The sequence below is a fragment of the Lethenteron reissneri genome, chromosome 19 (assembly GCF_015708825.2).
Source record: "Lethenteron reissneri isolate LAM-NWPU_2019-01 chromosome 19, ASM1570882v1, whole genome shotgun sequence".
Taxonomy (NCBI): Eukaryota; Metazoa; Chordata; class Hyperoartia; order Petromyzontiformes; family Petromyzontidae; genus Lethenteron; species Lethenteron reissneri.
This window is the reverse complement of record NC_083797.1, coordinates 9569212-9588070: the sequence shown is the minus strand read 5'-3', so window position 1 is coordinate 9588070 and position 18859 is coordinate 9569212. Positions and strand designations below refer to the sequence as shown.

The 18859-nt window shown below is 44.7% G+C and overlaps 1 pseudogene; it reads left to right on the top strand.

Annotated features, from left to right (window-relative positions):
* Positions 1 to 18859, top strand: part of LOC133344243 (CUB and sushi domain-containing protein 3-like) — a 435165-nt pseudogene that overhangs the window by 394588 nt on the left and 21718 nt on the right.

Here is an 18859-nt window from a genome sequence, read left to right as displayed (position 1 = left end):
TCTGATATTAGGAAGCCACTGGAGCTATGAACTTTTAAATGTAGATTGAAAAATAATTTCTTTTTGTGTTTAGTTTGTTAGTTTCTTGTCCTTCTCCCCCACCTCTGATTAGCATGGTTGGCTACTTATGGTTTGAAAGAATTTCAACATACCTGCATTATTATTATAATAGCCAATATAACAACGATTTTTTATATATTCTTGATGTGAAGCTATCGTGACTGCAGGAATCCATGCTCTTTGATTCTTTCGGTAAAGTCACATAGGTAGAAATATCATAGATCGCAACGTTTCGCTCGCAACACAAGCAATCATCATCAAGTGGGACAACCACAGCAAGAAAAAACTGCTGAAGTAGGCGAGAGGTCTGCCGTGACACGAGGTTATATAGGCCTCGGCAGTAGGGGGGGAGAGAGAAGGGGGGGAAGGAGGCGGGGCAGAAAGTAGACCCCGCAGCAGCACCCGGGCCACTGGAGTAAAGTGGGCCACCGCGGCAGCAGGATAAACGGATATTCTGACCGTACAATCCGAAACTGTCTCCCCAGCCATGGGGAGACTACCATCTGAGGATCCAACCAATACCATCACTTTGCCATACATAGCAGGGATTACCAAAAAGATTTGCAAAATCTTAAACAAACACAAGATCCAGGTTCGTTTCAACACAATACACAAAATCCGTAATTTGATCCCATCTGTAGAGGATGTGATTCCTGATATGAAATACCCGGGTATCTACAAACTGAGTTGTGGCTGTGGCAGCAGTTACATTGGGGAAACGAAACAACATGTCACAAAACGACATGTCTCGGACCGTGTTCGCGAACACAAGGCAGATCTGAAACACGGTAGGACCAATACGTCTGCCATTGCTGATCATTGTTTTAACGCAGTGGGTTCACACGAAATTGACTTTTCCAAGACGAAGGTACTCTGAAAACCCACCGGCTATTATCAGAGATTTGTTCATGAAGCCATCCAGATATAGAAATACAGACACAACTTCAACCGAGAAGATGGGTACAAACTGAGCAATCATTGGAAGGACGTTATTAACCAGGTAAAGTCTTTACTGACTGTGATGTTTCCATCCTACCTGCCTATGTCAGCTGTTATTTCTGACTCTCTGTTTGTCTTTCTCTCTCTGTGCATCTCTCCGATCTCTACTCCAGTGACCCGGGTGCTGCGGGGTCCACTTTCTGCCCTGCCTCCTCCCCCCCACCTTCTCTCTCCCCCCCCTACTGCCGAGGCCTATATAACCTCGTGCCACGACAGATCTCTCGCCTACTACAGCAGTTTTTTTTGCTGTGGTTGTCCCACCTCATGACGATTGCTTGTGTTGTGATCGAAACGTCGTGATCTATTATTTTTCTTTATATTGTTGTAAGCGATATTTAGAGGATAGCAGCATTGTTGGGGTACGTTACAAAAAACGTATTTTATTATCATGTGTGTGAAATCAAATATTTGAATGTCTGCTGATAATTTAATGCACATTATTGTCTACATAAAGTAAATCTTGATAACAAATTTAATTATTCTGTGTGTGACACCATACCTATGAATACATCTTTAAATTGTTGTCCCATTTTAATGCAGCATTAACTAAGGTAGCCAATTTAACGTAATCAGCTAAAACACAGACGTTGGACATTCAAATCTCCATGCTATACGGACTGTACTGGCTCTAGAATATATATATATAGCCTATTCCATATTAACTCAAGTCTCAAGATAATGTCCTGATGTTCTTACAATGTAATTGAATCTTCTTCTGAGGAGCAAACTCTTTAATTCCCGCTCAAGGCTTGGCATATTTATTATTTATTTATGTCCTCTTATGTTGTACGCCATTCGGATAGCACTTGCGATTTTAGGACAAAAGCCATATAACTGCCGAAGACGAATTAAAAACCGAATAATTTACTAATGTCAACGTAGTGCTGTCGTGGCAGATGGAAGCTGATGGTGCACATTAAGTGGATATTTGAATTAACCTGCCCAATAGTGCTGACCAAAGTCACTTGCATATACTTTGAGCGCTGAATACTGCTACATCAATACTGGATGCGTTACGAGCGCCTCGACCCCCTGCTTCTATTCCTTATGCTTTTGGTCATAAAGTAATCGAGGCGGTTTTCATCTAATCAGCTCATTTGATTGTTTTACACGCATGAACATGTTTACCTGTTGACACTCCCGTTTTATAGAGAAGCCCTCATAATAGGATATCAAGGAACTTTCTTATGAGAGCACTGAAAGTGACCTCTGGTCTGCACAGTGAGGAGGCACTGCTTTTCGACCTGGCCTGCTATGACATTTGTCATTATCAAAGCTGGATTTACCAACATGTTTACAATGTCTTTGTTGTTGTTGTTGTAAAGTCATTGGTGCTAGGCTGGAACCATCAACTCACCCCACGTGTGAACTTAGTTTAATCATACGGAGTTTCCTGGATTGAAACGTAGGTTCTTCTAACCTCTGAGCTACCTGGCATTCCTTAGCATTGTTGTTAGCATTAGTAAAATAGGAAATTAATTGACCATACAATTAAATTTCACCAAATATATTGTATGTCAAGAAATCGCTTTCGATTTTGATGGCAAATAGGTCATCATAAAAACGACACATTTTTTATTTTATATTCAATCTGATACTGTATAACACATTTTCTATAGCTATATGTTGGGCAGAATGCATTGAAGAGTCACCACATGTAGATGATATAAAGTAACCATACTCGTCGTATGCTAGTATTTCATTTAATTTATTATTTTATCTTTATACGTGACTTTACCGAAAGAACCAAAGAATAATTAAGTTTTAACCATACTCTATTATTGTTGTGATGTTAGTTTCTCATTTTCTGTGCATATTGAACGTTTAAAACTGCATTTGGAGCAAAAATTACAGGAAATAGCTCAATACACAAATACACACATCTAATCTGCACATGTGTATCCAAGCCAATATATATAGACTTTGGTATTTTACACTCAACTGTAAATATTGGTGTAGTGTAACACCAGTTTAATAAAGCACAAACTTTCATCAAAGGGCTTCAAGAGCTTCAAATGTAACTCGCAATAAGCACGCACGCATGGAGATACGGCGAATATATAACCACACCGCAGATGTATTTTATTATTGGACCATGAAAAGTTACAATCCACGAAAATACTTAATCAGACGATGTGACCTGCAAGAGGCAGATTCTCATGATCTCAAACTACCCACCTGTGAACTCGTATATACCAGCAGAATTCGGTGTGAATAGATACATTCATGCTTGGTAGTGACTCAGATTGCGGCCAGAAGACCAAATTGCACGGTCACATAATCCTGGCAGCATTCTGAGCTTAAAAGGGGGCCCGGGGTCGTGAAGGAGCTATCCATCATCTGCACACTCTCTTAATCAAACCCACAGTGTCCGTGAATCATGCCCGATCCCAATTCTGCGCTGACTGCACTATCGCATGGCTTCCAGTCAGGGGATTTAAAATTGCAATTAATATATATATTTTATGTTCTCTCTATTTGGGAACCGCATTATCGAAGACGATTTAGTTTAATTGAGTGAAATGATTTATGTGATGTCATTAAACTGTGCTATTTTATTAACAAATGCTGATATTAAATAAATTACACGTGTGGAATACTTAAATATTTTTTTTAAACCGACGTAATGTTTTTTTGCTTTTTCCATAAACGTTACATTTAATTATCTTTGATGTGATAATATACACGCAATCATTCATGTAACATATTTGAAAGCCAGTAAGTTTGCTGTGAATACACCGAGATGAACAAAAAGCAACCCATGGGTGAGATTACACATGCAAATTAGAGGCATACTACTGACTTATTAAACTTAAGTGTGCTTGGGCAGAACATGTCACTAGAAGGGGACGATGGCCGGTGATCGAGACTCTTGACGGAGTGACAGTCAAGTGAGGAAACACAACCCAGAGGATGTCCCCAACAGAGATGGAATAATGAAAGCAGATCATTTGCAATTGCGTGATTAATTGTTGCATTGTGAGACCATGACGAATGATAATTTCATAGGGAGGCAGGCCTTCATCCAAAAGTGGATAGATTAATGTCTGCTGCTGCTGATGATGAAACTAAATTATAAAATAATTATATAAACTCAAGATCAATTGAATAATGCAATTATGGTCCGGTTATCATTTAAAATAATTAAAATTGTATGAAATGTCAATTTTGTTCGTTGTAACATGCACATAACTGCATACAATTGTCAGCATGGGTACTAACTCAACTTATTTTTCTGTATGAATGTGGTTCTGGAAGAAACAAAATGGATTTCATGTTATCACAGACAAAGAGACACTGTTTACTTATGCATTAAATAAACATGACAATTAAGTAATGCAACACATGTACCAGAGTTGCATTGCAGCTGCATTTTAAGCAGCATGCTTAGTTACTTGCATCTCCCTTATTATGAAAGTTTGGGAAGTAATAAACATGCTTAGGGCTTGTTCTTAACAGCAGCTTAGTGCAAAGCGTGGAAACTTTGTTATGCACAAATAACGATACGTAGTTCACATTAACATGAATGTTCATTTATGTGCATGATGTTATATGTGTGTATGTGTTTGTTGATATGCTTGTGTGCAAAGGATCTCTAAGTTTACAGATAATAATTATTATGCATGGGCGATATGCTTGTGTGTATTTGTGTCTGTACATGTGTGTGTCTGTCTGTGTAGTGGGTAGCACTCTGCACTAACGAACCCAGCGACTCGAGTTCGATTCCCGCTCATGGCCATCACCAGTGATGATTAGCTGAACCCGTCCTGGGCCTCTCCTAAGTCGACTCAGCCTCAAATGAGTATCTGGCGCAGTGTGTAAACATTGCCATTATTGAGACAAAGGCGGCCGGGCGTGGTCGTGGCCACCCATCCCCTTGTGTGCCATGCCGGCCTTCATAAGTGTTCACTAACTGCACTTGCCCCAACACTCTGTTAAAAGGTGATGTGGGGGATTTTTTGTTGTATGTGTGTGTGACTGTATGTGTACATGTGGAGCAGTGTGCCAATCGTGCTAATTGGGCGAGGGACAACAAACGGAACGTTGTGATCTAAGATTTTTCTACCTACGTGACTTTACCGAAAGAACCAAAGAGTATGGATTCCTGCAGTCACGATAGCTTCAAATCAAGAATATAAAGAAAATCGTTGTTATATTTGCTATTATAATAATAATGCATGTATGTTCAACTTTTTTCAAACCATGAGTAGCCAACCATGCCAATCAGAGGTGGGGGAGAAGGACAAGAAACTAACAAACTAAACACAAAAAGAAATTATTTTTCAATCTACATTTAAAAGTTCATAGCTCTCGTGGCTTCCTAATATCGGAAGGAAGAGTTTTCCAGTCGGCCGCAGAAGCACGTCCGAAAGTGTGCGATGCAGAAGACCCATTCCGTCAGCAGTGGCATGACTAAGAAAAACTTGAGGGCTGCACCTACACCTCACTCATTGTGAACTGAAAGGGACTAACTGTATTGTAATAGGGCATGCACCACGCCGGCTCGTGAAAATAGACGCAATGCATGGAGGAACCCGCTCGGGCAGGCAGTTGACAGAATGCTTGGTGAGGCCCTTCCGCCAGCAGTGGAGTGAGCAAAGCTATCGCCGCACCTTCACCCAGTAGCGCTCATCCCAGCAGCAGCCTATACCATGTATGTATCTTGAACATCTTTTGTACCGTACGTAGCCAACCGTGCTATCGGATGTGTGGTGTGGGGAGAGATCCAGCAAACTAAACACAAAACAATATTTCTAAAGAAATTAGTTTTTAATGTATATTGTAAAAGAGCACAACTCCAGCCTGGACACCCGAGCATGGGATGTGCGTGTGTGCCCAGCGGTGTGGTGCGGGAACCCGGGCGTGCCGGCCGGAGGTTCCATCCTGCACAGCGACGGCGTGGTGTTCTCCAGCTCCGTGACGTACGCCTGCTGGGACGGCTACCAGATGTCGGGCCTCTCCAACCGCCTCTGCAGCGCCAATGCCACCTGGACCGGCGTTCTGCCTGTGTGCACCGGTGTGTATGAATGAATACGTGTGCACACACGCACATATACATCGAGTGTCCAAAAACAATAGATGAGCCATGGAAGTTACATTTCCGCACTGTTATTATGTCTGTAATAATCACAATGATTACTTGGTCTAGGTAATCATTATTATAGATAATATTTTCTTATAAAGAAATCCCTTAGATTTTTCACGTACATTAACGAGCTTTGTTCGCAACTTTTATTTAGTCAGGGGTAACTATTAACATGAGATGTCCTAAAAAAAAGGTAAGTTTGGAAAATATTCCTCATTTGCATGTGGTGGCATAGACTGGTAACATGTCAACTTGGAAGCTGGTTTGTTGAATAATGTAGATATGGAGTCATGATATGTCACGTACTAACCTGCACATGGCAATGTGATTCTTGTAACATCCAGCGTAGCATGCAGGCTACATGCTGTACCAGTTGTTAAATTGCCTCTCCAGCTAAAGTGCTTCAATTGTGCTTTCTGTTGCCCCTAGGCTGTGCTGCATTTGTCCCCACAGTGAAGGGGGAGAGAGAGAGAGCTGTCCAATGTTAGTTCTTCAAATGGAAGCAGTAGGCAATGAGAGCTATGTTCTACGGATAAGTCCGAATGGGGATGAAACAGTGTACCTTGTCTTTCTGTCCCGTTTGAGCCGGTGGTCATCACAAAAGTGTGTGCAGAATATCCGCACGAATGGTGATCCCTTAAACTGCAAAACAAGCTTTTATTCCTGTCGTGTTTTGTTGTTTAAGACACATTTGCGCTGATATGTTATCAAGTAGTGTTTTAACCTCCGTGTGCAGAGTTTGAGTGTTTTCCCCTTGTACGCGTGAATTTAAATCTGGTCACCACTTACTACAGGCCACTTATGCAATTGTTCCTCACAGCTTGACTGCAAAAGTTTAAATTATGGACCACTCACGGTGGGGTGAAGTGTGGGAATGGTCTTTATTTTCCAGTTTGTGTGATAATTAGCAAAATAGCAAAGCTAAATGCTCTCCGAGAGTCATGATTATCGAACCTTCATGGCATATGGAGCCCCCACCCACACACACATTACATTTCTGACTTTTTAAATTCATGATGGTTAACATAAAGTTTGAGCTGCAGGTTTAAGGCAGCCGATCCAACAGTCGGTCTCGAGTCCTATTCCACAGACTCGTAGCTCTGAAGGTTCTAAAGATTAATTTTCAAACTCAATCGCTTCAATTTTAACGTAAGACCATCCTCCAGGTTGACACAGGTTTGTAATTAAATAAAGTTTGCAAAGCTCAGTAGTTATAGCCGCGCACTCCCACACCTTCCTGTGTGATGGATAAGCAACCCAAGCGCCAGCCAGCAGCACTTGTCTGCACAATCTTTCAGGATTGCGAATGTGCAATCATTTGTCTTCAAATGAACATTAGTGTGTCCCTACAAGGCATTTGGCAAGGAGCGGTGTAGAACAAAATTGATCCCTGTGTATGTAATTGAACACTATGGGAAAAATATGAAGAAAACGGTTCTAGTATTATTACATTTTTCAGAAAGTCTTTTTGGTAATTGTGATCTAAAATATCCCAACCCTCAGGTGCTTTATAATTATATGAACCTGTATAGTTTCCACTTGATATCATTCAAACTACAGTACATTTAATTCAAATAATATCTCTCGGTGAAACATTTCAATACTTACCCTTCATGTGCATGGATTCTCACCAGGCATTCTAGTTTATTCCTATAAGCACACATTCTCAATACATTGCCAATAATCCCAAGAATATCCATCTTGATGCTTTGCTTGATACATAAAGAGCTGATATTATGGTTATATAAGTAAATCACTGTGCATTTTTTTTTTATGGTTAAACCGTCCAATGTGTTTTTGTGTTCTGCTGCGCACCATGTGGTAGAAGCCAAAAGCACGTCTTTTGTAGCAGGCCCGCAAAAACCTACACAGTTGTACAAGCCCGCAAGCATCTCATACGTGCATCTGTGTGATTTCGATTCACAGTCATCAGCTGCGGAAATCCAGGAGTCGCTGCGAATGGATTTTACCTGGGAAAGGAGTTCACATTCAGCCGAAATGTTTCCTACCACTGCTACCCAGGATATAGCATGAACTCTGGAGCCACTGCTGTGCGCTCATGCCAGAAGGATGGCACGTGGAGTGGTGCTTTACCCTCGTGTCACGGTGAGTCACCCACAACAAGCCAACCGCATGCAGATCACTACCTCAGGCATTAATGTTCACTGCTGTGTCGACGGGCCAGAGAGGTGCAATATTTTAATATATTGATAATTGATGCCCTTTGTAAATATATTACGTGCACAATTCGCACTTAAAGAAAACGACGGAAGGAGGGACATCTTTAGGTGCCAATGTGCACAGCGAAGGAGGGTTGGATTTCCAGATGACTGTGGCAGAGGAGCAGCATTCATCTTGCCTGGTTTGAGAATCAGGGTTGATGAGGAAGCTACTTGAGGTCTCTTCTGGTTTAAAATCACCACGATTAACCTCGTCTATCCAAGTTGTCCTGTACATTTGAGAATACAGTATCCCTCTGTAATCGCTGTTTCTCAAAAGGAATTGACATGTTAATGCAGTACAAGTACATTTAGTGGCATTCAATGGGGGTTAGGCATTTCTTCTCCAAGTGTAGTCTGAATGAACATAAGCAAATGACAAATGAGGAAATAGAAGATGATGTAAATTCGATTTACGTAGTATCTAAGTAAAGTTATTGTTTGATGTCAATTTATCTCTCTCAATTAAGTGACTGCAACTATGCAGCTCACACTACTGGAGATCTGCGAAAAAGAGCCTCGTAGATAAATACATAAAGATTCTGATGCATAGCAAATGGCTGCTGGAAACGTGCTATTTTGGGAAGATTTATTAATCGTTAATTTGCTATAGTTCTGACACCTCGGTACATGGCCAGGGGGAAGTGTTTGGATGTGTGACAAAATGACGGAGTTCTTTGCAGCTCTGGCTCAAGGAAATTCAAAAGCATCCGCAGGTAAAAGGGTTCACAGGTGAGCTGATTTATACACACAGGTGGATAAGTGAGGAAGTAGTTTGCAAGACATCATTTCATGTGCATTTTAATAGTGCAGGAATTTCCCATCAATACTGAATTTCCAACTTCGATGGGAGCACGATGAAATTGTGTAATACATTCCGTGCTTCGAGTTGTTGGTACAGAGCATTCTAATTTGCAAATCACTGAAGAGGGAAATGTGTTTAATTGCATGTTGAAAATTAGATGTGAAAGCATTTTCACAAAGTTCTTAAATTGGTTTTACACATCCAGTCTCCCCATTATAGCATGTTCATATATATATATATCTTCTCGAAATGTTCTCCCCACATTTTACCATGCTGAAAAGTGTTCTCCAGGTCTATACTGCACTCCCTCTTAATTAATGGTGCAAGCCACCCACCCCCTTCTCGAACTGAATGGCGTATACTAATTGCCAACTAATTCCCCACTAATGAAGTGGCGCCTACTTCATTAATTCGTTATCCCTGGGTACACCATGTTTGAAAAAAAAAAAGAACACGACAATAACCGCGTTGTGTTCCCTTTTTGCAGTGATCACGTGCAGGCAGCCTGCCGAGGGTGCTGAACGGGCGGCTGTTGGGCTCAGACTTCTCGTGGGGAGCCAGCGTGAGCTACAGCTGCTCCTCGGGCTACGAGCTCTCCTTCCCTGCCACGCTCACCTGCGAGGGCAACGGCACATGGAGGGGCGACGTCCCACAGTGCCTGCGTAAAAACACACACACACACGCATTACATCACGTAGCATTCACTCGTTAGGCACAAAGTGCTTGCCACGAATGCCTGGCCGATCTCGTCAAGGAGCGTAAACCATCACATGCACTCTGATCATCCTCGTAGCGACTTTTAGCAAGCCGTCAAACAAAGACGGTCAATGCATCGCGTGCTTTCAGACGCGCTTATGTGGCCTTCTGCTACACTCTTCCTTCTGATATTAAGAAGCCACGGGAGCTATGCACTTTTAAATCTAGAATGAAAACTCATTTCTTTGGAGCTGATTTTTTGTGTTTAGTTTGTTGTCCTTCCCCTGCACCTCCGATTCACATGGTTAGAAACGTACAGTGCACAATAAGTTCAAAGTACATACATACATCCAGCATACTCCCCAAGTACAACCGGTGTTTAGTACTAAGTCTGCTCAACATTGCACAAGCACACGCTGCTGTTGTTATTCGAGGCAATGGCCTTTTTTTCAGTGTCGATATGCCATTCCTATGAAAATGTTCTTACGCGTTAAATGTTAACCCACAATCAAGGAGACGTAGACGACGTAGTCGGAGGCGCACTTATTTATTATAACTTTACACTCAACACAGGCCAATGTATACAACACTTGAATGGGTAACAGCCCCTTCACCCGTCTAACAGGGAGACCCCACTAACACTAGCCTGGCGAGCCTGCTCCCAGGTCCTCCACTCGAGAGCTAGGGGAGGCTAGCTAATCCAGCTCTGGCCAAGCTAGGATCACAGCACCCTTAGCCAACCAGACCGGCTCTTACAAGAGCATCGGCTCTGGGCTCTCGGGGCCACACCACTGGCTTGCCCTGGTCGGTCCTTAGAAGGACGGCGAGCCAGGGTAGTCCCAGGGCCTATCTAGCTGGTCTTCACTCTTCACTGGTTAAGCTGAATACTGAACCCCGAGCCCACCGGCTCTCCGCCTTATATAGCAACTCCCCCCCGAGGGGTGGGGCCGTGGGGGATCACAGCGCCGTTACAGCCCCCCAGGGCTAAACGATGCGGACGTGGATGTAGGCAGCCTTACGCGTGTGGGCGTAATCACCCCTTGTGTGTTTGTCCTCCCGCAACACCCCTACACATGTTTGAAGATATATGTGGTGGCTGGACAAAATAGTTTTGAGAATCAATGTACTTCCAGTGTTGTTTACTGCTAATAATAATAATAATTTACAACTCTTTGTCAATCTACTGCTGGATCACATGCGGGTTCTTAGTGTGGTGTGCTAATCGTTACACTGCCACTCCACCCAAAGTGTTATTTTAAAGCCATGTATTTGAGTGATCATTTTACATTTAAACAGGTGCACTCATATGAGGATGACCTATTTTATAAAATAGTGTATTTAACATTTTAAAAAAATATTTTGGCTACTGCTCATGAATGTGAGGCTTGTGACCATTGCACAGAAAAAGTATGATTACCTCACACCAGTGGGAAACTATTTTGCTAGATAAGAAATGGGACACGGTGAGGTTATTGAGTTAAGTTTTATGCCATTTCAGTATTTCCTCACCGCTAAAAGGCAAGTTCAGCATTTCGATCATTATGAATGAATGCAACAAACTCATTTAGGTGTGCAAATGTTATGTAATTTTATATATATATATATTAAGACAGCCACAGTCAGTCTAAAAACTTTACACGTATTAATCACACGTTGTGTTGAATGAAAACATTTTCCAGCTGTTCTGTCTCTCATATATATGTATTCCACTATAGTTATACATATGTATGCATATACTACTTCATGTGCTGGTCATGAATCTGGATTTTTAATATTATTTTCTTTTTTTTTGTGCCTCCAGCTATATATTGTGGGGATCTAGGTGTCCCTGCGGAGGGCAGGAGGGAAGGCACAAGCTTCATGTACAAATCTAAAGTGGCGTTCAGCTGCAAAAATACCCTCTTGCTTGTCGGCTCCTCATTACGGATGTGCACTGCTGATGGGACCTGGAGTGGAACCCAACCACGTTGCATCGGTAATACTCTACATTTCTGATATATGCTTGCACTGTGTATATGTAGGCCTGTAACCAAATCAATTGGAATGTGCCTGAGACCGTCAGACCCCAGAAACCAAGCAGGTTGAGCATGGATAGTGCTTGGATTGGTGACCCACCATACGTTGTGGGCAGTAGAGGACGGTGCAGCAGTAGCAATTGTTGCTTTGGACTCCCCCACCCTCATGGCCCAAAATGTGTCGGGAGGCCCCCATTGACAAAAACAGGACGTAAATGTGCACGTACAAATCTCCACACTTTGTATTATCCTGTGGATGGTTTATTTACATGATCACTGCAATGTAATCACCTATGTCGTGCTTTATGCAAATTGTACTTGTGTCATGGTGGTATTTATACACACGTGTGATTTAACATTGTCAGGAATGGCATTGATCCTGGTTAAGTTGGATCACTTGCAGGAGGAGGTGCCTAAGCACGCTTGCCTTTATGATGTGTTGTTTGATATCGCATGCACCAGCTGAAACCATCATAACTCATTTCCCCTAATGAATGATCATGGTTATAAATGAAGTTGTTTGTACTGGCCCACTGAAACATACTGGACTGGTTTTTAAATGCCCACTTGGATTTAATTAAATTTGGAGTACAGTGACATTGAATTTCAGCATTTGCATGATGATTTTTTTATATTTTACCAACAGGCATCCAAAGACCAGAAAGATGTTTGTACTACGACTTTTAGAAATATGAAAAATATTTAATCATGCCTACTAAATATACAGGCTCATGTTTTAGCATCTGTGATATGCAATGTAAATTAATTATGATTTTAAAAAACACCTGAGGCCATTGCTCATTTCTAATTCAACGTTCAAGTCGAGACTGCATGTATAAATAATAATGTTTCATTTCACATAAAAAAGTGTTTTCACCTTTTAATAATCAATTAAATTAAACACAAAGTGAAGTTTCATTTTAATTATGGAAAGCACAGTTACAGTGGATGAGTAACAGTTTGTTTGGAGTGCTATAATATTAGCTATCCTGCATTTTCCAAGTGGCCCTTTGTGAAATGCACCAAACAGAGTGAGTTAGATCGTTTTCTGCACAGCTTACATGAAATAGTGGGCACGCACGGTGGTGTCGTCCGGATATTAGGAAGTATTGCATTGGGGAAGGTTTCTTGTATTTATTCATTCATGCCTCGTGTATTCAAACCAGCATAGATAAATGCTGGATTTTTAAAACAATATTTTACATCAAAAGCAATACACAGAGAATCAAATATCAATACTGGTTAACCTAAATGAAATGTAAAACAAAATGTAATGCATATTCATATAAATAGTATTACTTTCATGATAAATCTAGATTGAAAATTCATTTCTTTAGAACTTATTTTTGTGCTAAGTTTCTTGTCCTTCCCCCGAACCTCTGATTAGCATGGTTGGCTACATAGGGTGCGAAAGAAGTTTAACATACACACATTGTTCTTAAAATATCCTCTCGAACAGCTCTCGAGAGCTCCCTGTGGTGGACGTCTTCATTCCAACAGTGTAATTAGCAAGCAATGCAGGGAGGCTCATCATCATGAAGATCCATGGGCACATAGCCCCGTAGGTGTCCACTGCACTTTTCGTCATTTGTTTCTACTTTCCTCTCTGGCTTGTGCCACTATGCTCACGTAGTGGCCACATCTTTCTGGCAACAATCTCTTGTGATGTCGTCAAGCCGTTCTCTGTTAGGTCTTCTCTTTTCAGTTCCTTCCATTTTTCCAACAAAACACGCTTTTAATTCCCCTGCTGTTGTCCATCCTACATATTTGTCAAAATAGTGCCAGTTTATTTCTCATCACCGCCTGCATCTTGAGGTCCTCTTCTATGTGCAACATTTTTATTACGTTCACATTCGTCACTCTTTGGGCCCAGCTTAGATGCAGTATCCTTCTATAGCAATACATTTTGAGTGCCAATATCTGATCTCTGTCAGTCTTTTCAATGTCCAGGTCTCGTGGGCATACAAAGCTGTACTGAACATGCATGTTCTTAAGTTGTTCAGTTTGGTCTTGTAGCTGATTTGCTTGCTAATTCCAGACGTTATTGAATCCTGCATTACTCCTTTTGCCTTTGTGTTATGTCTTTCGTGCAGTTGTTGTCCCACGTCAGTAGACTTCCCAAGTATACAAATGCCTTTACATTCACAATCTTGCTGCTTTCTATTCTAACTTCCTTCCCAAGGGTCCAAGAACTCCACACCTGTCTTAGACAGGTCGTCGGACTATATTTTGTTTGGACACTGTTAGGTATGACGTTACCACTAGGCACAACAATGGTCTTTACAATGTCGAGTAAATAACAAAGAAAATATATTTTACAATTATGTTAATTTGAAATATAATGCATGTCATGAACCAAACTCCACTTTATTAGGAAAACGAGCTTGCTTGGATATCTGCATAATGCCCCCTCTCCCCCTCAGTTCCATTTCTGTATTAAGGAGCAGCCAATTTATATAATTTGCGAATTGCATGGAAATCATCTATCACTCATTTAACTGTATTGGCCTTGCTTGTCGTGTGCACACTGGAAAACACTGGCCCGTTTCATTTGGCTAATTGAGGTGATGTTTAATGCATTCACATTCATTTGCGAAGCACTAAATGCACGTTTAACAACTTCATAACGGCCTGTGAAAATGTCACTTCAAGCCAAAGGAAATTAGTTGCTTTGAAGTCGACTTATGAGGAAAAACAGACTTCTGTGCCGCATTTGTGACGCACTTGAAACTTCTAATCAGATAAAAATGAACACGTAATTATTATTTGTACGAATCTAGTAATGTACACACACAATTTGCCTTGCACAAGTGTGGATTTGTACTGCAATACATCAGTTGAAACGGTATAATACAGATCTTAATTTATTTTATTGTTCCGTTTTCTCCCAACTATCAAAAGACCCGTGTGCAGGATATCATGGATAGAATCGAAATGCTTAAAGTGGCATCGTAATTAAAAACTGTCATTGGAATAAAGGAACAACAGAAACATGCCAGCACACATTTTAACTATTGCTTTTACAAATATGTAGGGGTTATTACGGGAGAAACGGCGGACAACAAACACAGGGCTGTCGGCACTCACATACACGGGGGGTCACACCGACGTCCGCATCAGTTATTGCCCACGCCCCCAGCCCTCGGAGGCGATCCCTATAAAAGGTGGAACCCAAAGAGCTCGAGGCAGTTCGACACGAAGCTGACCAGTGAAGATCCAAGACTCGGAGATTAGGCCCTGGGACTCCCCGGTCTCGCCGTCCTTATAAGGGCCGAGCCGGGTAAGCCAGTGGCGCGGCCCAAGAGCTTCCAGACCGCTGCCCTTATCAGGGCAAGGCTGGTTAGCTGGTGCCGAGATCTGTGCTTGCCAGGGCCAGATCAGTCAGCCTCCCGTAGCCCAGTAGAGGAGGACTGGGGGACAGGACAGAGGGCTTAGTACTAGGGTGGGTTTCCCATAGTACGGGTGAAGGGGCCGATACCCCTTCAACTATTGTATCTGTCCCGGAGTTAATAAACAGTGTGTCTCAACTTCCTCATCGTCTCCTCATCAACTTACTACATCTGGTGTTGGAAGTGGGCCAAGCATGGATACGAGACGGAAGACTCGTGCCCAAGACCCAGGAGAGGATGACGACGAGGGAGGGGCAGTGCAAGACATCGCCGCCGACGTACCTGCACAACTGCTGCCGGCTCCGACATCGGCGGGGCCGTCGGAGAGGGCCGGGACGTCGACTGACGAGTTGGCGTTGGCTCACTCGCGGCTGGCGGAGCTCTTGTATGCAGCGGCCGCTATGCTGGAACAAATAACTCGCCTGGGGCCGGGAGGAGCGACGCGGCGGGAAGATGGACAACGCCCGCCAGAAACTCCCGCCTTTACAACAGCGGGGCGACTCGAAAATCCCGCCACGAAGACAGTAGGGGCGGAGGGAGGAGTCCCAGCTCGTCACGCGGGAGACGGTGCCCAGCCAGCAGCCGCCACGTCATCGGCGGAGGCGGGTCGCGGTGGCAGCCTATCAGGGGTTGAAACGTCACCACCAGCTGACGCCAGCACCGACCATACAGTACGGGGACGCGCTACGGATGCTGCAAGAGACGCTGCAAGAGGATCGGAGACGGAGCCGACATTCCAGCAACGCCTGCCGGCCCTGCAGGTATTTGTTGCAAGCGACGGCGATTGGGGGGGGTTCCAGCGCCGGTTCTTGGCCCATCAAGAGATGGCAGGCTGGTCGGACAACGAGGCGCTGTGTGCTCTCCCGGCGTTATTGGACGGCGACGCCCTGGGCACCCTCACTGCTGCACCCAAGTCGGCACGCTCCACCATTCAGTCGGCGCTGCAGATGCTGGCCACCGTTTATGGGCCGCCCTCCGATTGTCGCCAGCTCTTCTATGAACGGCAGAAGGGTGATAAGGAATCGCCACTCGCTTATCGCACGGCCCTGCTGTCATTGGCGAAAGACGCTTTCCCGCGTATGGATGAAGAGGGGATCGATGCGATGGTGGCCGAGAAAATTTTGCTGCTGGCTGACGATCTGGACTTCACCATCTTAGCGCAGGACGATGCGGATATGTCATCACTGCGGGCTGCAAGGCACATTCTCGCCAATCTCATCTCCCAGCGGAGGAAGGCGAACAAAGCTGCTGCACGACACACCGTGGCGGCAACCTCTTCTGGAATGGAGGGAGCCTTCGCTGCGGATCGTTCTGCAGGATGGCGATCTGCCGAGCGACCGGCTCGGGACGTTCCAAGCCACCGAGACCAGCCCAAGTCCTCTGGAACGCTCGTCGTCTGCTATAATTGTGGCCTCCGGGGCCACGTGGCGTCCGGATGCCGGGCTCCTCGACAGCGCGGTGCGAGACCTGGAGCTGCGGACGGCCCTCCTCACAAGCCTTCGCAACATCCTCGGGCAAGTCATGGCACCCCACATGTTCGGCCTGCACACACACCCACTTTCCTATCACATGGTCCGATACACAATTCTCGGGGGTTGGGTGCTGGTGCGTCGGGTCGCGGCATGTCGGGGAGGGCGCTCCAACCGGGCCAATGGTCCGAGTTGGCTCACCGAGTTGTGGCTGCATCAGCGGGGTCGTCCGTTGTCGCGGGGCATATTGACGGGGTGGAGGTACGGCTATTGGTCGATACGGGAGCTTCGGCAACTATCATTTCAGATTTGATTTATAATATCCTGCCCGTTCAGAGTCGCCCGTTGCTCCCTGTCGATATACCGTTTTACGCTGCGAATGGGGGCTCGTTGGGTATTATCGGTCAAATTCGAGCGCAAATTTCGATAGGGGACATTAAACTATCTGGCCCGGTGTTCGTCTCCTCCTCGCTGGCTATTCCGTGCCTGTTGGGGACAGACTTTTTGGCCAAATTGCCCATCAAAATTCTGATTGACCAGCAATGCATCGAGCTTCCATCGGGCCGACGTATGACGTTCCTACCTGCCACCCCTGCCGTGCGTGTTGCCTGTGCTACGGTACAGGCGCTTGTTGCTCGGACGGTGCGTGTACCCCCGGGGGCACAGATGTTGGTACCCCTGCGCTTGCGTCGACCGTTCGATAAAGGAGTCTCTGACCGGGGCGTTATTTTGGGACCATCTAGAGCCGGGGTGAGTGGGCCAGATCTGGTGACGGCCCAGACTATTGTTAAAGGGGATGGGGACCCGTTTATCGCGGTCCTCAATGTCGGGACACGGACGGCAGTGGTTTCGCAAGGTACCGTGTTCGCACATGCGGTTCCGGTACCTGCGGAAACGCCGATCATTGGCCAGGTGGCCACCGATTCTCAAACGCGATTAGCCTCAGACGCTGACGAGGTTTGGCTGGATGCGTTGTGTGCTGAGTCACCTGACCTGTCTGACGCACAACGTGCTAGATTACGCGCCTTATTGCGAGAATTTTCCGACGTCTTCAGTAAACACAAATACGATATCGGATGTACCAAATTGCTACGCCACCATATTGACACCGGTGACAACGCTCCTATCCGCCAAAATCCTTTTCGGTTAAGTCCCGCCGAAAAGGATCATGTCAAATCGGCTGTAGATGACATGTTGAAATCGGACATCATTTCTCCCTCGACCAGCCCTTGGGGTGCACCCATAGTGTTGGTCAAAAAGCACGACGGGTCCCTAAGGTTCTGCGTTGATTTCCGGCGATTAAATAAGATCTCGGTGGCCGATGCTTATCCGCTTCCTCGAATGGACGAATCGCTGGATGCCCTCGCGGGATCGCGATTCTTTTCCACTTTGGATTTGCTCTCAGGATTTTGGCAACTTCCCTTGGACGACGAATCCAGGCCCAAAACAGCTTTCCGAACGCCGCACGGCCTCTTCCAATTCAATCGCTTACCCATGGGATTACACTCTGCTCCCGCGACGTTCCAGCGCCTGATGGAATTGGTCCTCGCTGGCTTGCAATGGGAGGTGTGTTTGATTTACCTGGATGACGTTATCGTATTCAGTAAGACGTTCGAGGAACACCTTGATAGGCTTCGGGCCGTCTTTCTCAAAATGCGCGCTGCTAATTTGAAATTCAAGCCACAAAAGTGCCATTTGCTGCGCGAATCTGTTAAATATTTGGGTCACATCGTCGGCCGGTCAGGTATCTCAACCGATCCCGCCAAAACGCGTTGTGTCAGCTCCTGGCCTATTCCCACCTCGGTGGGGGAGGTTAGAAGCTTCATCGGCTTTGCTTCATATTACCGCCGGTTTGTTGCGGACTTTGCTTCCATCGCTAAGCCACTACATGCCTTGACGTCAAAAGGGGTCAAATTTCATTGGGGGCCGGTGGAGAACGCCGCTTTTGTCTCTCTTCGGGATGCCCTGGTGGGGGCCCCGCCGTTAAGCTACCCCGATTTTTCCATGCCGTTCGTGCTCGACACGGACGCAAGCAATACCGGGATTGGAGGCGTGCTGTCACAAATTGTGGGTGGCGTGGAGCGCGTTGTGGCTTATGGTAGTAGAGTACTGTCCCTGGCC